This window comes from Haliaeetus albicilla, chromosome 9 (assembly GCF_947461875.1).
Source record: "Haliaeetus albicilla chromosome 9, bHalAlb1.1, whole genome shotgun sequence".
Lineage (NCBI taxonomy): Eukaryota > Metazoa > Chordata > Aves > Accipitriformes > Accipitridae > Haliaeetus > Haliaeetus albicilla.
In genome coordinates, this window is record NC_091491.1 from 3,363,317 (window position 1) to 3,389,365 (window position 26,049).

At 44.0% G+C, this 26,049-nt stretch overlaps 1 protein-coding gene across 10 annotated transcripts in view; it reads left to right on the forward strand.

Moving 5' to 3' along the window:
- The window catches only part of BCAS3 (BCAS3 microtubule associated cell migration factor), a 373,998-nt gene that overhangs the window by 310,801 nt on the left and 37,148 nt on the right, over positions 1 to 26,049 (forward strand). The gene's annotated exons all lie outside the window — the stretch shown is intronic.

Genomic DNA, 26,049 nt, shown 5'->3' on the forward strand with positions numbered 1-26,049 from the left:
CAGCCATTAATTTTAGCAGCTCTGTTATTCCTAAATTACATAAACCTCTGGTGTCAGAGGGGAAAGAATATGAATCAGCTCAGATATTTCATTGGAATACGTTGCCCGTAGTTGTGTCAGAATGTGCAATGCTTTTGAAGCACTTCAGATTATGATAAATTAGAAACACATAGTTTAGAAAATCGGGAACTCCAAATAAAGAGGTCATGAGTGAAAAACGTTGGTAATGAATTACGAGCGTCTCCAGGTCCATATGATCCGTACCTAAACTTAGTCTTTTGAAGGGAATCTTCACCTTTTATTGCAAAAGACATTGGAGAAGCGTGAGCGTGGCGAGGAGGCTGAGCACGATGCTGCTTTATGGGGCAACGCTGCCGTAAGGAGACATTATTTGCCTGAAAATGGTAGGAGAGACGTGTGTATGTATATGTAGACGCACGTTGAACATAAGATGAAGATGGGAAACATTTTACCTCTCTTATTCCTAACTGTATTCATTGATTATGACCCAGAATCAAATTGGTCTGAACGTTTGCCCCTAACTGTGACAAATGCTGCTCTTTCTGAACTCTTTATTTAACTGGAATTGAACTCCTGTTTTCTTACCTGACATTTGCCTACACTGCGGTCACGTTTCTTGTGTACGTGGTAGACAGCCAGTCCCAAGGGACCCGAGGAAGTATGAGGATCAATGGCACCATTGGTGACAAAGAAAGAAGTTGAACCAATTCTTGAAAGCACAGCGAAATGTCAGATACTCATGTTTAAAGCCCGTACCAAGGCGGATTTTACTTGTGCTGCTGGCACTTACACAGCCAGAAATCCAAGCTGACACGGACCTTGGCAGCATTATTAGGGTGATCTTCATTTAAAGATGAACTATTCTTGAACAATTTCTCCACTGTATCTGACACAAACAGGCTTTTCTTCAACACCAGACGTGCATGTCTTCTTGCTCCAACTATTTTTTTCTTGAACAAACATATGTATTGTAGCCAATGCAAGGAAAATCCCACTCACTATTTATGTTTGAGTTCCCTATGTCCCATTAACAATATCCCAGTGTACTCATGACAGTATAGCATCTTGATCCAGATCCAGCACTGTTTTCCTGGATTCCCTTTTGGAGTCTTAAGAGCCACAAAGCAATTGGTCTTATTTAGTGACCTTCCATCCCAGAGGCTCTATTTTTTGGGCACTGAAATAGTTTCCTGTCCCTTTTTGCAGTTTTTGCTAAGTAGAAAGCACCTCTTACTGTGAATCTGAACTAAGAATATTTAGCAGGACCAGTAACAGAGCTAGCCACGTCTGAAACTTCATTATGCTCAAGGATTTTATCTGCTGTCCTATGACTCTTCTACATGTACAGGAGGTGTCATTTTGGTGATGCTACTGGCTGCCGTGCAAAGAATTATTATATGTAGAGTATGCTCTTTGAATATACTGGAAACGGTATATAGCTGTCAAAGGGCAAAAGCTTTCTGTAGGGAAAAGGACCCTGCCACTGCTGCCTTTCCTTCGAGGCTGCTCTCCTTTGTTGCAATATATAGACGCAGATACAGAAACAAATATATTTGGGGTTGGTATATATTTGGTATGTATAGCGTGAGTGTGTGCATATTAGGTTAAATGCCACCGACTGATTAGTTGAGTGATTTCTGCAAGTAATAACGTGGAAGAATAACAGAATGGTGACTGTTCATCCCACAGACGGGCTTAAAGGTGAGAGAAGGCGAAGCCGTAGCACTGCCCTCTCCCCCGTGAGCGCAGATTAGTTACTGTCTCTGAAATTGCTGTCAGTCAGCTCGCAGGCCTGCCGCGGCCTGCCCCTCAGATCGCAGCTATATTTGGCCCGGTGTAATCCCTGCGAAAACAAACCAGTGATTTGACCGAAGACGTTTTGGAAGACAGCAAAGCAGGAGGGAAAATGGCACTCGATAGAATCGTTAAATTAAAAAGATGTACCCAAGCATAGAGTCTAACAGTTAGGCACCGCCAATTAGAATTACCTGCTTTCTTTTTAATATATTTTGATATTTTACATCACTGGATAGCCCACAGCTAATACTTAAAAAGAGTAGTGTAAAGAAATCTCTTGCCCCACCGTGTGCATTCAGACTCCATTGACGTTTGGCAGCCGAAGCCCTGAACGGAAAGCTAGGCCTTCTCGCCGGCTGGCGTCAGATTCCTTGTGGTTACCCTTTGTTTTTGTGGACACAGAGATTTAGATGTCTGCAGTCCCTGGAAAACCAGCAAGATGTCTGCTAGCTGGCTGGTTTCGATTCATTCCGACACCGCGAAACACGCCCCTTCGTTTCACCTCTTTGTCAGCAGCAGAAGAGCTTGGATGCTCTGCAAAAGATTTGATGACACGGTCAAAATGTTTTCACTTGAATGCAACCTGGTGGTGACCCCACAATAAAGGCAATGGGAAGGAGCCATGCAAAGATCAGACGCCAATAAAGCCAGCAGTTAACCTCTCCGGCCTGACTTTAAGGCTCTCTGCCTAAGAATTTGTAGCTGTATTTTAGCACCTAATACTGAGAGATCTGCAACTAAAACCTTTCTTGGTTAATGTTTCCCAATTTCTCTCTCTTAGCTTGTTTGTCTTCTTTTCCTCCCCCCCCCCCCCTTCTTTTCCTTTTTTTCTTTTTCTTTTTCAGTGTAAAGGACCATTAGGTACATTCTTCTTTGGTATAAATAAAGGCTTTGTACCGATTAAAAAAATATGTAATGTTATGGACTATCATTGCGTAACATTTATTGTAGTATATGTTAATGCAGATTTATTTTGAGATGGAGTCTGACTGTTTTTGTTAGCTTAGCTTTGGAAAGCTGGGTTTAAAAGCTACCCTCAGCTCCGTAAGTTTTCTGTCCTGTCAATGTCAGCCATTGATTTATCCAAAAAGTCGTATTGTTTGCAACAGAGACATTAAATCATAAAACAACTTTCATTGTATCCTGTGTTCAGATAGGCAAAAACATTTCCTAACTGTTAAACCAGCTGGTCTAATCTTTAATGACTTTGGTTCAGTGGCCAAATCTACTTCTTTGTGCTGTTATAATGCAACATTAGATTAGTTACTGTCTCTGAAATTGCTGTCAGTCAGGCTGTGTTTATGAAGGATCATGGTATTTTTCATAAATCATTTTTTTTCTTCTTTTACTGTTTAAAGGATAATAGTACTGTAGCTTTGCAATTGTTTTATAAGGCAGTAATCTTGTTCCTATGAGGATAAACCGTGAGGCCAAAGGCAGCGCTTATCTCCGGAGAAGCCAGTTATTGCTGAGGAAATCACTACAAAACATCAATTATCACTACCGTAGCGCAGCTTTTACCCCTTTGAAATATCAAAGACAAGATTTTGTGTCAAAAATAGGCCATACAATGGGGCCCGTGAAACCACAATGCGGGATTTGTGGGATTCTTTTGCAATTAGTTGACAAGTCTTCTGAAGTACGTTTGCTTGGAAACCCGAGGCCAAAATCCTCAAATGCACAGGACCGGCGCGGGTCTGGTCCTGCGGCCCGCAGTCGGCTCTGCTCACAGAGCAACTGCAGGCTTCGAGAAGGGTCATGCTTACGCCAACAAGAACAAGTCATTCTCATAAAACCACTCGGAGAATTTCTGGTTCGCTCTTAGCTCCTTCATTCTATCTTTAACTCGGGCTGCAGGAGGAGGATTTTCCGGCTCTGCTCCAGGCTGACACAGCGCTCTACCTGGAGCGGCAGCACCTTGGGAGCTTATTGCCTTTAGCTAGACATTAAAAACATTTTTAGGCCTTTCTGCATTTAAAAGCAACCGGAGGAAAGCAGCTCGCAGCGATGATCGCGGCTCCAAGTCCGAGTTTTGCGAAACGTGAGCAGTCCAGGGCACGCGTCCCGCGAAGGTCGGTGTTGCACGCGCTGGCTTGGAAGTAACGTAGCACCTAGCTGGCAAACTGTTAAACATCCTGCGTTGATGCACTCTGTCCTTAAGAGGTTTATTCAATTAACAGTTTAAACTTTCATTATATTTTGCCATTTGGTGAAGCGGATTCTTATGCATTTAATAGTTTTATGCATTTACCCATTAGTCCTTTAAGTGGGCTGGCGTGGACGAGCTCTGCCATTTTCCCAGCGGCGGGGCGGGCAGAGCGGACAGTGATACATGACACGTGTCGCGGCCGTTTGTATCTCCCTGACCTCCTCAATCCATCTCTCTGAAGGTTGCTCTGCATTAATCCCGCGGCAGCTGCTGGTGCAACCGCTTCTAGGTACCGGGGAAGGTAGCCAAGGGTTCAGGTAGCCTCTTTGCATGCCAAGCTGTAGAAGAGCCCAGATTGGCAGTATATTTTCATCAAACCCGAAACTTAGAAGAAAATGACATATGTTCTTTAACCTAAGGACTGCTGATCACTTTAAATACTTTAAATTAATCCAGCTTCATTTGTTAAAACTAGCATCATCTGCTTACCGACTAAGGGTACGCTTTTTTATACTTAAAAAACAGGCACCACAACAAATCTTGCAAATCTTACCCTGATGCTTTATGCAAGATTGATCTCAAAATAATTTTACAGCAATATTAATATTATATGTTAGTCCTTACCCATACTCCTTGTTAAATTCCTACTACGCAGGGTACACGGTTTTCGTTTCCTTACATTGCAGATATTTCTGGCCCTGCTGGGTCCGTACAGAAAGCTGGGCAGGTCACAGGATCTATCTGCGTCCAGTCTGCTTTACAGGGAGCTGAGGGCAAGGGCAGGAGGCTAGCCCGCTCCTTTGCTTAATCTGCAGGTAAATTCAAGTACTGAATGTGCAGATTCTTACTAGTATCGGAGGCTTCTGTAAGCCAGTTTTTCAGGTCTATTTGGCTTCTGGTAATGGCCGAGAATGAAACGTTTGCTGCCTTAGAAAGGTATTTTTAAAAAAGTAAAATAGGTAATGGCCACATAATTACAAAAATGTTCAGAAATGCAATAATAAATTGGATAGTCATTTCTTGTAGAAACCCCATGGAACAGTAACTCCTGCTGGAGGCAGTTACTTCGGAGCCCGAGGAGGGACAGAACTATGGCTTATTTTATTTCTGGCATTTTGTACTGAAATAATCAGCATATCACATCGTGAAAATAATTACTGCAAGGTCCTAGACCTTTGAACAGCTCTGTCCTCTTGCAAACAACCCTTAAATCAATGGCCACCAGAGAAAAGGCATTCCTGGTGCAGTGCCCTCAGAAATCACTTCCATTTGGGTTTAATAGAGCTGGAGTCTATTCCCTTAGGGACTGTTGCCACCCTTTATTTGCCATTTGTCTCTGGTATTGAGGCTGAAGTCAGAGAGAAGAAACAAATTTGCAAAAATTTGCTGATCAGCTTTTATACTATATGCAGGCAGTGAGTAGTTACTTTTGTCCCAGCTTTATAGGTGCTATTTGTTTATAAATTCTCCAGTAAGGTCAATGTCAACAGGGATGTCAGAGAGTATTCAGCTGCCTTTAAAAATAATGAAAAATCTAGCAAAAATCCCTTGCGTGAAGGGTTTCTGCACGCTCTCATTGCTTCTAGCGCCTTCTCCTCGTAATAATCGGTGTAATTATTATACCTGTGTTAAACTGAGGAGATTTAGTTGATGTAATTTACGGGAACGTGAGTATTTGACTAAAATGCAGTTGATGTCCTGTGTAAGAAGCAGCCAGCTGACAGGGGAAGGAGACGTTAAGTCAGCGTTTTTGTATCAACAGGCTTGAAAGGATCTCCTGGGTAGTTTCTGAAATAAACCCAGCTGAATCATACCCTGCCTGCTCGAGTGGTTTCCTACTGAGTGAGAAAGGCACGGGCTTTCCTTTCAAATCTTGCGATGAAGCCACGCAAGGTTTTATTTGAGATTTAGTCCATCAGAAAGACGTGGTGCTGCAGCTTTTAGCGGCAAATCTCATGGAAACACTGAGTATCGATTATCTGTAGGTCTGGTGACTTTTTCTTATTTCACTTGCTGGTCCGCTCACTGTAAAGGACAATGCATGAAAACTCTCGAAGTGCAATATTAGCGGAGCACGCAGCTGTTTTCCTATTTCTCATTATTCTTTCTATTATTCTTTCTTATATTGCCATCGGTTCCCAACCTGTTTGTTTAGAGCATGGCGTTCTGGCAGGTTGAGCTTCTCCGACCGTGTCATACGCCCTGACCGTCGCAGCTGCAAAACGAGCGCCGTCGGGGTGTGCGGGGCTGCTTGGCCATCTCTGGGCTCCTGCCTATGTTCAGCAAACGGAGCAGCTCGCCGAAGCTGTTCTCCGCTCCCCGGCAAACAGCAGTGTTGTCTCAGGCGTTGCTTTGCAGCAGGCTCCTCTACTGCGGATGTATTATTTTCAGCCAAATATGACCACCTGCAAGTTTGTGCTGGTGTTAGCATTTTCATCTTCCCCTTTTTCAAATCCAGCTGGCTTTCCTTTGAAGTTAGTTCCCTCATGTTAAATGTTAACTATAATTTCTCTTGGCCAAAGAAACAGATAGTACATTCTTTCCTGTCTGTGTGATAATGGCCACAAGTGTGCTGGCTGCCTTCGGCCCGACCCACCACTGCAACTCGTTTCTCTCCTCAAGAAGGAATGTCGACGCTCAGCTCTGCCGCAGGGAGTGGGTTTATCCTGCAAAAAACCTCCGGGCTGAGCCTAGCCCTGAGGACTGTCTCTACACATCGGGTACCTGGTGTGTCCAAACCTCTCTTCCAAGACCGGCATGTGCTTCAGGTAGAGAAAAATTACCAAAAAAATCACATCTAGGGGTAAATTTTGAACAACCCCAGAGTTCAGGGGTTTTTTTCAGGTTCGTGCAGGCTAATGTTTTGCTTTTTCCAGCTGTACTAGCATTTTTCTAAACATATTTCAGTGCTTATCCTTGCATTAAGCACAATAGCAATGGAGGGGGAGACTTGTGACCATTTGAACTTGAAATCCCCAGAGAGCTTTTTATTCTAATAAAACAGCAAAATATTGGATACATGACACCCCTTACATCAAACTCTATCATATTAAGGAAACCTTAGAACTCTGGTCTGCAGTCTGGCCTGATACATTACAATTCATCTGGGATCAGTATAAGAAATAATTATATCTATTTATTTATTCCACTGTCAGAATGTTGACACTAGTTTTTCATATTGTCTCTGTCATGAAGAATCGTAATTAAATAACATGTCAAATGTATTGATCATACATTTATAAATCTGTTTGATATATCATAGAGGCTTTTTCTTATTAGGAGGTATCACAAGATTAAAACTAAAGTTTGCCAAGCCATCTACCTCATTCTACATAGGACTTTTTCCTCCTAATTAACCACAAAATTTTGATGGCTTGTCATTCCGATATTACATAAAGTAATCTCTTCCTTTTTATTTCAAGTTCAGTATACCATTTCCCTTCGACCAAAATCTGGCTAGATATGTACAATCATATTAGGCTCTGTATGTCATTACATACTTCGGGGGGGGGGGGGGTGTTTCCATTTTTCTGTCCTAATTCCTCTACTTAAGAGGCACTGTCTTATCACAAAGAAGATCAGCTAGAGATGGCCTTCCATTTTTGTGCTCTTCCCACACAAAACAGAGAGCAGGAGCCTTGACCTCCGTCATTCCTTCCCCTCTCTTGGTAGCTGCGTGTGGACCCGACCCAGATACGCGAGTGGTTGCCGGTTGGTGTCAGTGGCCATGAACACATGAACGTCTGCCGCAGCTCCAGCTCCTCAACACATTCATATCTTTGGGAAAATAGGTTTTTAGGGAGGTGACAGGGACAAGAAATATCAGTAACTTATATGTCTAAATGGTACTGTTTCTTCCAGAGCAAATATAATTTGCAAAGAATCGCATTCTCTGTATATCCCACACGCTACTTCAAAGGATAAAAAGATGTAAATAAATAGGCATTTGTTGTCCCTTTTTGCTGTGTTTTCTCCGTTTTCTGTAAGAACATAAGCTAGAAAGGTTTTACTCAGATTTGGTGGCAGAACACATGCATTAAGATTAAGTTTCTTTTTAAAATTTGCATTCTTTGCTTTGTATGTTTCCTAAATGGGGCAAGAGGGTTTCTTAGTATGTCTTAGTATTAAAATCTAAAGTAACAGACCTTCATTCTAATGAGCTTTGTAAATCTGACCTAAAAAGTGTCGCCTGGAGTCTTTGAAATGAGTTTCCTACAACTTCCTCTGATCTGATTGTGTGTTTTAGGGGAGGTTAAATGGGTTAAGATTCTTAGCTGTCCTAAAGCCATTGGAGTGATTCCTTATTAATCTTTTTCACCCCCTAAGACATCATCTACAGATCTAGGCGGATTTAGTACATAAGATAACATAGTCAGCCCTGCCATAACGATCCACACAGCTTCTGAAAGGACAAAAGGGTGACAAAAATATGCAGAAACCCCTCCAAAGGTTCATGTTAACAATACTTTCCAGTCTTTCCCTCACCCATATTCGGCTCTTACTTGTTGCACAAGACAAGTTTTATCGTCATAGGATAATATCTCTGTAACTTGTGATCTAAATTACAAAGGAGCGTGTTGTGCTCCGTGTCCTATGGCAAAACTTGTGAGCAGAAGACAAGGTCTTCAGTTAGCCCTATTACCGCCGATAACCAAGAGCTTCTTGTTTCTGCAGTAAGGGTGCTTGGCCATGCCAGCAGCTCCTCCTCCCTGCCTGCTCCCAAACAGCTTTTCCTCCGAGTCTCCTCTTTGCCGCACCCTTGGTAAGGCTGCTAAGGTCTGGACGGAGGGACTATGCTGATGGCGAAACTTTCCAGAGCTTTAATTCGGGGAGAGACATTTCTTTTCCACCTAGTAAATAACAAAAAAAAAGGTAAAAATCCAGAGACAGTTGCATTTGTCTGAGTGATTGATGCTGCTGTCTCAGGCATTCTTCCATATAACAGGACAGTTCAGGGCCTTTGCTTCTGGTGGGAAGGTCATACAGTAGTGCTGCAATACTTTAACCATAAAGATGCTTTTTTTTTTTTTTTTTTTTTTTTTGAAGAAAAAAAAATCCTGTTATCCTTTGACATCAACCATATATTTTTGCCTGATTCCTTTCTATCCCATTCAAGTGTCATATCTGCATGGCAGCAATGGTGTTTCCAGTTCCACCCTCTTCTGCTAGAGCTTATTTGCTCACAATTGTTTGCTGTGCAATAAATTGTAAGTGAGGTCTGTGGCCAGAGGATTTTTATATGGCTGTCTAGCGCCTAACAGCATTTGGGAGCCTTAGGTGTTGTACAAATAATGGTAATATAATTTTGGGGATCAGCTGCCATTTAATCAACGTCAGGAGATTGTCAATTCTTTCCATGATTTATGGTTGTAAAAACACAGAATGATTTGTAAAATAACAAGAAGTATCCCCCCCTGAACAGGGTATTTTGAAAACACAGCAAACTGAAACACGAAACTATTTTGGAAGAATTTTCTCAGGATTTTGAAGTGCTTGCCTTAGCATTGAGCTCCCTGTTGACATAAGTGTTCCTTAGTCCTTTGCAGGTGCTACTGTAGTCTCATGGAGCTCTCAGGAACCCATTACAGGCTTTTGGCCTCAAAAAAAGAAAAACACTTAAAAATAGCGAGTGGCTTCTTCAAAGCTGGAGCGCCCTGATAAGTAACCTAAGCGTACGGTTTTCCATGTGTTTTAACGCTTTCTGAAATGTAAGAGCCCAGCCCCACAAACACTGTGGGGCCAACGGTCCCTGCAGTTGCCATCTCACCAGGGTAATCTCTCTGGCCTCGCTTCAACAATATACTTAAGCGTATGCTTAACTTCTTCCATGCGAAGGAAAGCATTTAAGCACGGTTCTTAAATCTCGGTGGCTCTAAATCAAGCATATCTTTTAAGTGCTCTTCTCAACTGACCGAATGTCCAGTGGCAAATCTTTCAAGGAAATGGTGCTAAGAACTGAATATAAATAAAATATTGCGTACCTAAACCAGGCACTCGTGCACGCAGACACGCGAGCTGGTGGGGAGGTGGGATTCTGCAGGACCCTGCCTGGCTCATCTGCAAATTCACCTGGGCCCCAGGCTGTATCGTTTAGCCTTTCCGCACTGGTTTGCCTGTCTCTAAAATGGGACTCATGGTTTTATTTTTTTCCTGTGCTGCAGATATTATAGGTCTTCATATTTATAAAATGGATTCAGGTCACCAGGGCATCAGCAACTTGTAAGGGCATATGCTTGCGGTTAGCTGTGTATGTTATTGTATCTTGCAGATACAGCAGCAGTAGGAGCACTTCTCAAAGGAGATGTAGCTGTCACTTTTTAACAATATTCAAAACAGAAATTATTAAATTATGCACGTATTTGAAAAGCCGTTAGACCTGTTTATGGCAGAAGATGAAAAAGCTCAAGCTTTTCTAGCAGCTGTGAAGCAAAAATTATGACTTGAGTCGCACTCTGCCCAATAAATGCATCCTGCATCTGTGATTGCCCTTCTGGTACTTTTGACACCAGCAGGCCAGGGATTTTTGTGTGCGTGGAGACCAGCTTTGGAGTCTGCAGAGATGTTTCAGGCAAAATCTCAGAGAGCTCAGGAATGCGTGCTTTATTAAAAAAAAAAATAAAAAAATACACTGGAGGCAGTTTAGGTATTTAGCCCCTGAAGCATTTTTTGTATCTCTTAATTACTTATAATCTGACTTTTCTTTCTAATTGAGGCTCCCGGCATCTGTCTAGCTACCAATACTCTTAACTACTAATTTACGTTGCAGTTGGCACCTGACCTTACATGACACATGTAAGACTCTTAGGCAGATAATCCTGGCTTCTTCTTGAGACTTATGTCGCCATGGAGGGGTCAGTGGTGTGAGACAGCACAGCTTGAGGTGCGAAGTGCCGCGGCGGCTCACACACTTTACCTAGCTGAGTCTGGGAATCCCTTAACAGGCTGATCCGGGCTTTTACACAGCCAGTCCTCCTGCTTTTGTCCTGGGCAGGCATTTCTCTGCCTGTCACTTACAGGCCTTAAAGCAGCATGTCTGTGTTGGTTAATTTGCAGACATCAGTAGACACATTTCACACTGAATTCCACCCTGTGGGGCCGTGTCTAATTGGACAAATTTGAGCAGCAGGCAGAAAAGCCACCGCAGCATGGAGCAGTGATATATGGGCACAGGCAAAGGGTTGCAATCTTAAAGACACAGCTCCTCCGCTCGCCTGCCCGTGCCCGCCAGGCTCCCAAATTTGAAGCAGGGCTGCCCCGACGAGCGAGGTTTAACGTCCCGTGGCATCACCTTGGTGCTACAGGGTTTTCCAGAGCAGGCACGTTTCTCTCTGCGCGTTCGTTCTGCTAGCGAAGCGCGCTCTGAAGGAGCAGGAGAGCGTTTGCAACTTTGCAGCAGGGCAGGGGAACGTTAACGTTAGTCCAGCCTGAACCCCTGAAATTAAAGGCTTGTTCAGCTTTAAACTGCACAGCTGCGATCCACATTAGAGTTTCTTTCGGGGAATTTCCTGCAATATTGCAGCAGGCAAGGTGAAGCGAGGAGGCACTGTTATTAGCAAAAAGAAAGGGGGGAAAAAAAAAAAAGAGAATTTCAGAACCTTGGCAATAAAAGTGAGTTGAAGGGTTGTTTCTGGTCATAGATGTTTCTTTTCCATTTTATGTTGCTTGAGCATAATAAATGTCAGATGGCTCGAGTAGCATGTTTTATTAAAATAAGTGAATTTGGAGTTCATGAAAGAGCGTTGCAGTGATAGCGTTGCGCACAGGATGGCTTGCTTTGTGCGGGGAGCAGGTAGGGGGGTCCAGTCCGCCTCTCACCTGAGTTTGCAGGGACAGTTTTTAGAAGGGAGAAATAGCCTGAAATGCTATTTCCACATAGTTGCTCTGGTTTTGGTGTCTCTTCCGAGATCGCAAACAAAAGTGCCATCTAATGACAACTGTAAAAAGCCTGTTGGAATGCAAAATTGAAGAATATTATGTGGTTTGGTTGCTTTTGTGTTGGTTGGTAATTTGGATGCTTTTGTTAAGTGGATTGAGACTCTAACTAATTTTTCATAAATTGTGGAAGGGCCACCAGAAGATGATGGTTTTCTGGTGTCGCTTCTCTGCTGTTCTGGTCGTGTGGTGCAGGTCAGCAAAACGGTCCCCATGAGAAATCCAGCTCCCAAGTGTCTTGTTTTGAAGTTCATCAAAGTAATTTACAAAATATTCAGTGTGTCCTCCCAGTGTAATTGTTTCTTAGAATGCATTTATATTAGTGCGTGCGTTCATATTCGTGACGCCCTGATCTATTACAAATTCCTCACTTGGGTTTTGGTTTTTTAAATGTCTCTGAGAAACATTGCTCTATATTCTGAATTTTCACAGGTAACCGTAGTTCTGAGAAGGATCTTATTAAGCACAAAAGCAAAGTGTTGACACAGCTTCCCAAAGGATGGCTTTGGTGGCAAGTGCTTCCATTTTGCATCAGTCAGACTATTGTGTCGTGAGTTTGAACTTGGACCGAAAATTTCTGCCTGACTCAGAGTGCAGAGAGCTCGCCGGGTGCAGCAGGCTGCACCAGAGAAAGCCTAGGGAAAAGGAAAAGAAGTGGTTTGGTAGCTTTGGAAGGATCTGGCCAGAGTTTTACGCTAATACGATAATATATTGGTGCTTGGTGATTTAAAGACGTACGAGCCTTTGGCTCTTCACGCAAGCGGAGCGATGCACAGGGCTGCAGCAGCAGCACGGTGTTGAGCAGCATGTCCAAGGAGGCTTCTCGGCTCTGCAGCCACCTCTCTTGCTGCCCCAAAATGCCAAATTATGTGGATGTCATGAAAAGGTCTCTGCCAAATGGCACGGAAGCGATAGCTTCAACTGATAGAAACAGTAATTATTGGGTTTTTTCTGTGTGATTGATGTCTGTTTATATTTAATGTAGTCACTAGATGAAAATGGATGTCTTTGGTTAATCAGATATGGGTTTAGAAATCCAAACTTAAGTCATTCATGTTGATATGGTTGAATTTCCTCTTCTCCTTGCGACCTGTTCCTTCAATCCTGTAGCTTAGATCTGAGGGTTTGCTTTACTTAACTTTTTCCAAATTGAAATAAAAACCAGCTTACTTTAACGTATATCATGGGAGCACTGTGGATTTTTCCCCCTCCGGGCTACTCAAAACAAGCCCTAGGCCCAGCAGTACTGAAAACTTCTGCGAAGCTGAAAGCGCAAGATTTAATGCCTTGTAACTTTAATCTGTCTCCATAATAAATTATTTATGCAGAATGTGTCAAAAAGGCATATGTTGCAAAGCAGTAAAACTTGCCACCGTGGTGGGTGAAGGCAGGGGAGGTCGTGCCGCTGCCCGCCGGCATCCTGGGCGGGTGGCAGAGACATCAGCTGCGATTCAGGCTCTCCTCTCTTGTCACATTCCTGTTTTTCCTACGGGAACCGTGCTGCTTCCCATCACAGCTGATGGGAGTCTTCCAGTGGAAGCCCGCTCAATCCCTTAGAAATGCCATGATGCCTACAAATACTAGGATGTGTTTAAAAACGCGTTAAGCATTAGACCAACAGCTACTAGGGTATGAACAAGAAGGTCGGAAAAAAAAGAAGCTAATAAATATTCAAGGGCCAGTTTTTACCTTGATGGGGAAAGGCACGTGAGCGGGCAGGGAGGGAGAGTCCTGCCGGGCAGCCCGGTGCGGGGAGCCCAGTCCGACCCCTGACTCCATCACCCGCTTACTCCGCTATCCTGTGGGAGTGACGGGACTTCTTCTGCCCTCTCCATCTCGTTTTTCTACTTCTGTGAAACGGCAGGTACATCTCACGTACCCAGTGGGATAACCGATGAGGGCGCCAGCCCCGTGCGAACCCCAGCCTGCGCACCTCCGAGCCGGCACCCCACGCTGCGTGCATCCATCGGCAGGAACATGAGTAGCTTGCATAGAGACTTGTAAATATGAATTGTTGCTTAAGTGCCAGAATTATAATTAAAAAGGTTTTCTCTTTTGGCTTTTGTCTACATACTTTCCTAATATTGTCATTTGGCAAAGCCGGGGTGTCTCTCACAATGTAATTGCCGCAGAACATTTCCTTGAAAGAGCAGCAACACCCCGCCTCCTCCTAACACTTGCATGTGGAAAGCACCAACTGTTTTATAGGCATTAGTGAATTATGCTTTTCAGTGCAAGGAGGTATTAACTGTCTGTACAGCTGAGACAGCTGTAAAACAGCTTCTGAGATGAAGTGACCTGCCTGAGGCTGCACTTTGGATGCCGTAGCAGAGGCACAGAGCTGTGGTTGTGCCTCTTCCAGAGAGAAAACACAGAGGCTTTGACAAGATAGTTGGTGCGTGTGTATTATTTTCCTTCTCTTCCTCCTCTGCAGGAGTCTGTATGTACGAAGGGACCCGTCTCGTCCCAGGGCAGCAATGCCGCCGGCTGCGTGTTCGTGCCGAGCCGTGTTCGTGCGGCCCCGCTGCTCCGGCTCCCGTTACCGGCTGCCTCTCTGCCTGGTTTTCGGTGGGAAGTTGGGCTTGCAGGGATGCCAGGCTTGCTCCTCTCCTCGGTACTGCTGGTGCTTCCCAAGCGTTTAGGTTTTTAAAAAGCCAAAGGGCTCTCCTGCCACCCTGTTAAAGAGCGCTGGGTAATCCCTTTATGTAGTTACTGGCAGAGCGTCACAACCTGCACGGAGAACGACTGAGAAATACAGGTGCCTCCCTGTTAGGGACTGAAGCAAAAAATACCTCGGGGTTCGTTTTTTAAAAGAGCGGTTGTGGTAGTACTAGAATTAGTAAATAAACAGAACAGATCTTTAAAATCAGTTGCAGAACATGCTTTCTATTTTTGGGCAAAACTTTGAAGATCTGGAAATTCTCCAACTGTTTCAAAACGAAACCTTAAATTAAAAGGATAGCTTTTGGGGAGGTTGTTTAATTTTTTTTTTTAATCTTTAGTACCAAGAAAATTAATCTTCTAGACAGGGCTTACATTTGAGGCAAGAATAGTGCATGGCAATTAGGACTTTTTGCCCCCTTCAGACTGGTGAAGCAAAGTTTGGGGTAATACAGGCTCAGGTCTTCAGCTGGCCTAAATTAGCACAGCTCTGTTCAGGCTCCATCTGTAGGCCTATATTACTGTTCCATTGCAGCAGATCTCATTTATGACATGTTTTTAAAGCAGATCTGTGAAATGATCCAGCTTTAAAAAAATAACACTAATAAGGGTGTAGTTACATGAGCATCTTATCCTGCAGCAAAGCCAGTTTAAGAGGCTCCCAGCCCTTCCCTGACCCTGCCTTCTCCTTACAACCCCACAGTTCATTTCCCCTCAGCTCTGCTGCTCCAAGGTTCTGGCGTTTGTGGGTTTGGGGTTTTTTTTATCCTCCCTTTCTTGCATTGTTTCAGTGATCAAGCAGAGCATGTTTCCTTAACACGTGTATGAGCAGAACGGAGCGCGCGGTGTGCTGTAGCAGAGGGGCGACAATGAGGGACAAGGGGAAGGGCTGGGAGGTACGCGGCAGCGGCGATCTTTCAAATGGACTTTGGTGCTAGAGTGGATGTTCCTGCAGCTGCCGCTAAACCAAAGTGGCTTTGCAGGGGTTTTATTCGAAGAGCCAGGCAGGCAAACAGCTGATGGCACTGCCTGGGGTGGTGGGTAGGAGCTCACATCCCCACAAGTGATCACAGAATCATAGAATAGTGTGGGTTGGAAGAGACCTTTAAAGGTCGTCTAGTCCAACCCCCCTGCAATGAGCAGGGACATCTTCAACTAGATCCAGTTGCTCAGAGCCCTGTCCAACCTGACCTGGAATGTTTCCAGGGATGGGGCATCTACCACCTCTCTGGGCAACCTGGGATGTTGGCTCAGATTTTGGCTCCTGGAGCCAGCAAGGCACGTAGCACGGTTGCAGTCAATTTCTGGATCTCTGCTGAATTGGGGCCATAGCTATTAGATTATTAAGTAAATCACACTGATACTTCATTCCCAACAGCAGCTCCATTTCACTAGAGTAGCACTGATGTTAGCTCTGGAATAGAGAAGAATGAGCCGAGATTTCAAGGAATCTCAGAATAGTTCGCTCTACCAGGAAATTCAGTCTACTGGGATTCTGCGCGACATAGCAATGAGATCAAATGCTTTCCTAACCTATTTACTTTAAATGTATCTTGAATATTAGTAATGATGGAGTAAACAGACAGATCTTGAAAAAGCGTGGTGCCTGGTGAATGTCTGACACGATATTTAATGAGCACAGGAAGGTTTTTTATCCAACTGCCTTCAGCCTGTGGAATGTGTTTTCTCCTTGTTTTGGCTGGATGGATCTTGTGGCTGATCTATTTAAAAATAATTAAGTGAACAGTTGCAGAAACAACATGGTATCTTAGACCTGCACGCGGTACAGATTAGGTGGAAACACCGAGCTTTCCTTCGTATGTGGTGTGGTTATCGGTACCCTCCAAACAGTGCATGCAGATATCATTACACATCCTTTCTAAAGGAGCTGAAAAACATGATGACACGTAACGAAACCTCCCCGGGGCTGCAGTGTGGTATTCAGTGGGGAAGCAGCAGGGACTCGGAGGTTCGCTGGGGCTGCTCGGGTGGTACGGGGAGCTCCTGTCCCTTGGCACTTGCCGGGTGAGTCCCACGTCTGCGGCGCACGGTGCTGGCAGTAATGCCCCAGCATCAGTTTGCTTGTCTGCTGCTTTCTGGGAGCAAGATATATTACTCACTCCTCTTATTCCTTTATACATTACACAGAGTGGAAACAAAAATCAGATATAAACAGAGTCCATCAATCATTACTAAACTAGGAGATAGACCGTGATAGTAAATCTTCCTTTTCCTCCTTCTTCTTTCTGGTCTTTACACACAGCAGTACAACATGCCGTAGTAACACAAGAAGAATTAAGTTGCTCAGATGCACGCCAGCACGTAGAAACAACTGTCTGTACAGTCACCGTGCCTCGGCCAGCGTACCTGTCTGCTGCACGCCCTGCACACGGGTGAGAGCTGACTGCCCCTCTCCTGGGATCACAGGGTGGTTGCTCGAATGGTCTGGATGCGACCAAAGGCAGCATGAGGCAAAGTGTAGCAATTCTGGTTTAGCTGAATCAGGATAAAGTGCTTCACCACACAGCCAGGTGGAGGCAATGCCCAGAATAGACCCCTAAGTACAGATTGGTACGAGTGGCTTTGCCATTTGGATTTCTTTTAGTAATAATTTTTGCAGCGGTGACGATGAGGTGATGGTGGTGAGAGGTGCTTGTTTACATTTGGTGGTTATTAGTGTCATTTCTTTTTTGATTAACCTTTTGTGTACTACAGCTGTCCACTGCAGTCCGGAGGGGTTTTATGACTGGAGAATTTATGATGAAGGCACTCTAAAACAAGGAATTTGAGCTCATGGGATTAAGCTGGGTGTGCACAGGTTATTGCAGCAGCATTCGCTGGTTTTCCTTCTTCCTGTAATTCTGTTGATACCAGTTATAGGATCAGAAAATTCGTATTAGAACATTAGCAAGTGCAAATGCGTAGCTACATTCTCATCATTTAGCCTAATTTTAATCCTTTGGATAAAGTACTTCATTTTTATCAATTCACAGGCATGGAAGTGACAAGCCCGTTTATAACTATCAGTGATACAGAGCAGCAGCTCCAAAAAAAAAAGCCATGGGATTTTGGAATCGGCACTGAGAAACTTTTCCATAAATGCCAGGAATAACATTATATTTGAATATTTAACCCTTACCCAGGCAATTTGAGGACTGGAAACCATATGTGCTTTTCATAATGGGAGCCAAGATGACCCTACATAAAGATAAATATAACTACATAAAAGCATTCAGGAAGGATGGTGTTGTGGTTAAGAGCTGGGCAAGGACTGGGGAGCTCGAAGGTCTAATCCCAGCTCAGCCACAGGCTTCTTGGGTGATCCTGGGCATGTAACTTAATCTCTGCGTGTTTCAGTTTTTCCATTTGTGAATGAGAGATAATAATACTGCCCCACAGCCATGCCTGGAGGATAAACGCAGTGCTGCTTGGGAGGTGTGGGCTTGGAGATGGTGCTGGTGACCACCAGGATAAGTCTTAGCCAAGCGCTCTGCTGAGGGTATGTGCTACACCGCTGCCGGTGGTATTCGCAGTTTGGCCTCTCCTCTGAAGGCTGGTTGAATAAACTCCTGCCTTAATTAGACGGTGTGTCAGACTAGGGGAGCACACCTGAAGCCTCGTCTGGGGAGTCACATCACTGGCAAACGTTCCTTGTTTGAACATAATTTAAATTCAAAAACAATGAGAGGAAAAAATGAGAAAAGAAAAGGGAAACCTGCAGTAGATGAGACCATCTGGTTTTGTTTGAGTGCTACCTAAGTAACTTGTGTTTATTGGTTATAGACTGGTGTTTTCTTTATACGGTCTCTGGCCAGGTAGCTGTTGTTATGCTCGTGACTTGGCATTCACTGCTGCCCTTTGTGAGTCTGCTCGGGAGGCATGGATCCCTATCCTCTTGTGATTCTTTGAAAAGATGGGCTATTTCAAAGTAACCGTCAAGACGGAGACTTTTCTTAATTGGTCACCGAGATTTTCGGCTCGTAGCCTGCAGCTGCCGTGGGGATATCATTTCGTCACTGTGGGAGCGAAGGCGATCGAGCTGAGGGCACACGGGAGAGGCAGCCCGTGCGACTGTCAGCGTGAGGAGGAATCATGTTTGCGAGAGAATGTCTCTGCTAAGGTGCCATCCCCGCTCTGGAAAGTAGGTAAAAAAGCCCGTTGAAGGCTGAGCAGCCGGGCTCGGGCTCGTGCGCAGGCTGGGCTGCGTAAGGTGCGGAGGAGTGTAATCGTCCATTGTTTGGAAGGAAGAGTTTTGATGTAATTATACCCTTCAGCCATTGCCACACTTTCCTCTCTTTCATCTTCAGGCAGGTCCACACGTTCAGATGTGAAGCTGGAAATGAAACACATCTGGATATCCAAAAATGACAACAGACTTTTATTTGCTATTTTTGGTATACAACAAAAGCTTTGTATCTTGCTAATTGAACATATGGGCTCTCAGTTGCTTTTTTCCCCCTGCTAAACTCCACTTTTCCATGTGTCATCATACGATTCCAACATTTGATCTGTCGAGTCCATCTCGGCCATGTGTTTGTTGTAATCTGCTACACATGTAGGCTTGTTTTCGTGTGCGTCCTGACCTCCAGTGAGAGCTGCAGTTGTTTCCATCATGGATAGTGTTGAGGAGTTACACATCCTTTTTATCAGTGTATTTGGCCACCGGCAGCTCCTCGCAGTGTGGATCAGGGATCCTGCCAAGCCTCTGAAAGCTCAGTGTTTAGGGTAGCCATATCTGTTTGTATTGTGATACCAGATGCTGGTTTTTTTCAATGTAACAGAATAAGAAGGGAGAACTTCCCCAAAATAGAAAATATCCACATAAGTAAAATCCAGCGTCTCACCGAGGGAAGCTGAGGGTCAGCGTTAGCTAGAGTTGGAGCGTGAGGAAGGGATGGAGGTGGCTGGCTGGTTGACGGTCATCAGTCAGGGGTCGGCATTGCAGTGGCCAGCGTGGAAAAGCAGCGTTTGCTTGTGCAGAAGGCAGCGTGCTTGTCGGAGTCCGCGGCAGAAGGGTCTGCGGGATAAAAAGAGAAAAATGCTCTCTCTGGAGTGAAGGACTGAGCCCTTCAGAGCAGGCTGTGCCATAAATACCCACTGGGAACTTGGCCCCACTGCACGGACGTTCGTGAGACTCGACTCATTACAAATACAGGACCTCTTGATTAGCATGAAAGATTCGTCATCAGAATTTTTCTGTGCCTGTGGGGGATCCACTTACTTATTTCCAACTACAGCTCTAAATTGTTCCCATGCTTCATCGTGGTTTGATTAGCTAAAATCTTCGAGTAACTGTTTGAGGCACTTACCATAACTAAAAAACAGGTGACAATGATCAAACCATAGGGTACGGAGGGTATGGAGCCTGAATGTGGTTGGAGGCAACCCCGTTACAGGTTCCTGAGCACTGTAAAGACGTATCACCTGCACGCTTTTAAAGTGCTGAGCACTGCTGCATATTGTTCCCCAGGATAAATGACAAATTAATGCAACCAAAAAAAGGGGTAACTGCCTTTAATTAATTGCCCGCGCACATGCACGCGTAGCCCCAGCCTGTGCATCCATGTCACGTTACAGCTGTGCTAATAGTCACCTTTCTTGCAGTAAATATTGGGCCAATTTCATCACATTTGGTTTATGTTTATCAACACGGCACTTAAGCAATGGGGTTTTGGTTGCAATAAGGGAAAGAGTCCATTTCTGTCTAGCCCCGAGGTGAGGGAATGAGAAGCCATATGTGGCGTGGCCCGGCTGGAGGCTCTCGTCTCTCCGTGTTGCAACACACCCGCCTGACTGCAGCAAAAATCAAATATTTGCACTTGAAGACAGAGCTGAGGCAATTTCCACCAGGAATATGCCGTCTCTCACCAGTTGAAAAATATTATACGTGCGTCGTGCATTATTCTGTTCAGTTCTTGACATACGCTGCTGAGCAATTTTGTCTTGAACTCCCTTTTTCTCTTTAGCCAAGAGTGTAACATGAAACAAATCTAAGATTGCACTCGAGGACTTCCCAATCAACTGAAGAATGAACTCTGAAGCAGAAGTTGTATTTAACAAAACGGACTTACAATTATTATTCATAAATGCACATGTTATGGCTGCAGTTGTTTCACTTCTTTCTTTTACAACCCTATAAATTGTATACAGAACATAAAGGCTTTACTTCTTAAATAAATGTTTTGCAGCCGCCATAAATTATCTTTCTTGCATTCATAATGAAAAAAAAATCACTGTTTGATGTTTTATATCCTCTTCCCTAAAATGTAAAATATGGTAGTTGGAGCCAGATTTTATCTCATTTGAAAATAAAAGAAGGTTCATTTCCTACTAATTTTTTTCAGTCTTAGGTTTGGAGTTCCCGTGAAATGTTGCCCAATCTGCAAAGCAGCGTTACAATAAACTCTGCTTTATCTGAGGGTTTGTGTTTGAGTTGTACCAGTGTTAATCGTCATCATCGCGAAATGAGTTAGGAACATAACCTGAACCTCTTTTATTTTTTTTTTAATCCCTAATGTTGGTTATATTTCATCTTTCTGCGCACCCTGAATCGCTGGCTGAGTATCGGCTTGTTGAACTTTTCTCTACGCCAACCCTACGAGGACCCTGCCCCAGCATTGCTGTCCTGGAAGCAGGCCTTGCTAAACTCCCAGCTCACTGGTTTGCAAAGCAAACTTCAGCCTTGTACTATTTACCTTGGCAAGTGCCCGACCAGATTGATGATCTGTAAAGTGGATTTGTTATTTGGCTGTTTGCTTTGGCAGCTCTTGAAAGCAGTTTGCTGATTACAGTCCCAGATGTCATTGCATACATTACTGTTCACTATAAGTTTCTTTTAAAGTTTTAATTTCAGCCACAAATACTATTAAGCTTTTTGCACCTTTCTGTCTTTAACTCATGGATATTAAATATCAAGAGCGGGCAGCCTTGATTTCCGTGAATTTTCCTCTGATTGTCTTTGTTGGCCTCCTCCAGGCATGTCTGTAGTGCCGGCAGCCAGGAGGAGAGATGCTGCTGGCTTTCCCCCCAGTTCGGTGCTGTGCCCGTCCGTGCCACGGGCAGTTGCAAGTTGGTCGCGTGCACGGTTTTCTAATCGTAGATAACCTGGAAAATTGACATAGCATTTTTATAAAACGTTAGGTTCAACACAACCAAATACTTGAGTCGGGAGAGTTGGGAACACGGGGAGTAATGTCAACTAAAATCACTGCGTCCCGTTTGTATTAGGGTAGGCACAAAAGGAACGTGCGTCTTCAGAGGTGGTTTTTCTGGGTTATATCCATCTCCTCTAACTATTATCTTGGTTTTTAAAGGCTCTCAAACCTGATAAGGAATTTAGCAAATCGATAAGCTCAAAATCAATTTGTTTCTGACATCAGGTAATCCTGAGTTTGGCTCCGGTGCCAGCAGCGCCTCTGCGCTCTGCTCCTGAGTGCTCTGCTCCCAGCCCTGTGCACACTGCCGTTAGGGTTCGGGTCGAGGAATAACGAGATATTTTATTTCTGTGGTGCCTCAAAGTACATTTGCCCTTCTGAAGTCCAAGAAGAGGCACATCAAAAGCTCAGCTGGGTGTTTGCTGCTCACCTCCTGCAAGCGCTGCAGAGCTGCCTCGGGGAGCAGAGCGGCTGCCTGGCACAGTCCGACGAGGACAAACGATTGCTGGTCCTGGGTTGGAGCAGTTAAACCATCCTTCGTGGACTAGAGCTTTTTTTTTTTTTTTCTGTGGGGGGTACTTTCAGCTTTGAAATACTTAAGTTGAAGAAGTTAATTCACTTTAAGTAAGTTTACTTTTCGAAGGGAGGATATCATTGTAGTATTTTTGGCCACTGCTTGAAAATTCCTCTAACCCTTTACTATAATAAGCAAATTGAGCAGATTAAAGACACATTACGCTGCCAAATGGTTTTTCTACCCAGGGTGACATATATTTTTTCTGTGGAAAAGGTTGTGGGGGTTTTTGTGAGCTGCTATGCTTTTTTTAGCACTTCCTGTTTTATTGTGTTTGAAGTGTCTTTGTGGTGACCTGTTGGGGTAAGATTCTTCCATATGGAAGTGTTTCTTCAACTTTTAATCATTTTGTTTTAAAAAAAAAAAAAAAAATTAAATCCGATTTGCAGATGTCTCTGGTTTTGTTTGCAGAGAGCTAATCCAACTCACTACAGTGTTGTAGAAATGTGAGTCATGATGAGTTGTTTATACACAATGTGAAGATGACATCCCTGTATTTGCACTCTTAATTAAGTTAGATACCTTCTTTGAAATGTGTTTAAAGTATCTGAAGAAAAGCCTTTGTTTGTGTTTTAATGTATTTTTCTCTTCAGAAAATTCTATTCCTTTAAATATTTGGGGTGAAACACTGCCTTCACCGAATGCATTGGCAAAACTCCTGTTGGTTTTGGTGGAACTGGGATGTCACCAGTAGACCCCGACTGTTGTAGGCGTCTCTGAAGTCAAGTAATATCAGGATAACAATTTTGTCCTTTGCCTATTCCTGGGGAAAATCTTGCTGGGATTTTACATAGGGTCAGAAAAAGTTACAAGTTTATTTTTAAGTCTACGAGACAAAATTCTTCATTAATGTACAACAGAATGCATTTTCCCTGCGCTCATATTGGACTTGCTGGGTCGTAACTGAGACCAGAATTTGGACCACTGTATTTGCATTATAGCTGCATCCTGTTTCCTATTAGTTTTGACACTAACATCTGAATTTCAGATTTCTTCTTGTTTAGGTTTAACTGCTCAATCAGTACATGCAACAGACATCTCGGGACCTCTCTGTAGTTGTCTGGCTTGCGCAGGGTGCAAGGGCAAGACTTGGCATCTGCGCGAACAGCGCTGGAGCAGCCCCTGCGTTTGAGTTGATAGAGCACAGTGTGTCATTACGCAAACAGCTGGGATTGTCGATCAGGCATCTCCAGACTTTCCCTCTGCATCATATCCTCAACGTTTTAACCGTAAGAAAACTGGCTTTGACAGTATTTTTGAGCCCACATGTGAATACCACATGTTGAGGTCTCATGTCTGCAGTTTCACTCCTAATTAAGTGTAGATGTAAGTACTGGGTATCTTATAAGGTCTTTGGCTCTCTGCAATTCACCACAAGCATCTAATTTCCACTTCCTTTGTCTTGGACCTGTTATTTATACGAGAAGGGTAGGTGGACTCAGTGGTTACAAGTCTGTTGGATTATTATGTTTCTGTAACTGTCAATCCTGTCAAAGGTCCTGCAGAAATTTGCACTGTGGGCTCTTGCTAGTTTATTATGGGTAAAATCCCCTCCCGTGCCGAAGGCTAGCCCAAGGTCTGTGCACCACTTAAGTCTTACTAAGCCCTGAAAATGGCTCTTAAATGTTATATTGGCCTTGCGCCTGCTCTCAGCAAGGAGGTGAATTGCGTTCTTTATGAAGAGCGAGATTTCCAGTTCAGCTTTGGCTGTTTATCTTCCCTGCTGTGAGTATTAGGATGGGTTCTCTAAACCTGCCTAAAACTTTTGGTGCTACAGCTTGCAGAAGCTAAGACCTTGCAGGCTTTCTGACCTAACAACAGGATGGATTGAAAACCGGCAGCTTTTTGATGTAGATGGGCACAGCACTCATCTGGTTTGGATTTTCGAGGTGTTCCAAAGTCATATTGTTAGCTACAAGGGGGGTCTTTTGTGAGCAGCGATATGTGGCAACTTGCTACTGAGACCTCAGAGCATTCCCAGGTATTTATTTTTGGAAGACTGAAGTCAAGTAGCTGTATTGTCTCATGCCTATTATACAGGTGTTGAAACTAAGGCGTAAGATGGACAAATGACTTTACTGGGCTGGTCAGAGTGCTATCAACGAGATTCAGACATAAACCTGGAGAATTATTTTACTACGTCTGCTCTGGTTTCCACCATATTCAGAGTGGTTTGGAAACTTATTTCAGTAAGGAAATCCTTGCAGCCTTATTTGCATCTCCCCGAAGAAGATCGTACTGGTGTAACCTCCTTAGGCGATGCTTTCCCTTGTCCCGCCTGACGAACTAACATGCTTAGATATGGGTGTGGATTTGGGACTGACTTTCAAAGTTGACATGAAGAAGATTGAATTATCTACTCGAAGGTCTTCATCATCCCCGGGCTTGCTTTCCACTGCGCCCTGGCAGGGCTTCAGGGGCGCTGGGGAAAAGGTGCCTTCAGCTCAGTGGCAACGCTCCAGTTTAAATATTTCACCAAAACACCTCCAATGTATCCCACTTCCTCAGTAGTTTCCGAACAGTGTCCAACTAGATGAAAATTAGCCAGTGTCTTAGTTTGTAGAGCTACAAAGGTCAAATGTCTTGGAGAGACAAGGTGCTAAGATGCTAATTCTCTCCTTTGGAATGAGAAAGCAGTTCTCTGCTCGATTAAGCAGAAAATGCAGGTGGTCTTAAACATCTCTATTTTTGCCTCCTGTTTTGAATGCTGTTAAACAAGATCTGCTGCGATTGCAGGGAGGATAACCAGCTTCCAGTGCAGTCCCGAATCCTGTCCTGAGATCAGTTGTGAGGCAAACGGCTTGGGGAGGGAGCCCTGCCCAGGCTGCAGGGTGCTAGCAGAGGTCCGGGGCTGGTCCCTGCCCCGCCTGTCCCCGACACGGGACATGCAGGAAGCTCGTCCTGAACTTCTGTTCTCACACTGCACCTCCTACACTTCTCCTCTTGGAATCTTGTTTTCCACTTTTCGGAGATTTGCGAAACATATGCTTTGGAGGGTTCCCAATTTTTTTCACAGCAAGAAAAGAATTACTCTCTGCGTTGTAAAAAGCCTCACGAAAAAGTGCGCTCCTTCTTTATAATGGACTTGCCTGGCACAACTCAACAATCCCCATTTCTCATCACTTTGCAGTGTACTTTTATAGGGTATAAAAATGGTGTTATGATCCATGTTCCCAAACCTTGCCTCAGCTAGCAAGAACATCAATAAACATGGCTTGATAGACACCAGAGCTGCACCACCGTTTCCCTCGGTGCTTTGAACATGCCCTAACATACCTTTTGAATCTATTCTCCGTATATGAAACTACTCGTGCCTCTGTTGACCGCTTAATGTATCAGAGGTAATACTTGTGTGCTTAGGAAAAGTTACTTCTCCGGGATACGTTTTCAGTCTGGTCACTTTCTGTACTTAGAAATATTTTCTTCATCTCATGTCCCACTTTTTTTCTCTTTCCTTGATGTAAATTAATCTGCAGATAGGGAGGTCATTGTACCTGGAACTGGCAAAAGATTTTACTTCATTTCTCCCCCTTTCCTTTTTCTTCTGTCTCTGTAAAGTTATTATTGTTATTTCTTCAGTTCACAACTGAGATGATGGGTTGATGTTTGAACAGTTACGCGCTCTGTTCCAGGAAATTCTGTCTTTGTTCCAAGGCTTCCAGCGCAGAGGCTCCTTTCACCTTGATCTTTCAGCAGAGCACTAAAACATTTGGCAAGTTTTTTGTCACATTTTTTGCTGCTGTCCAGGGTTTTTGAGAGAT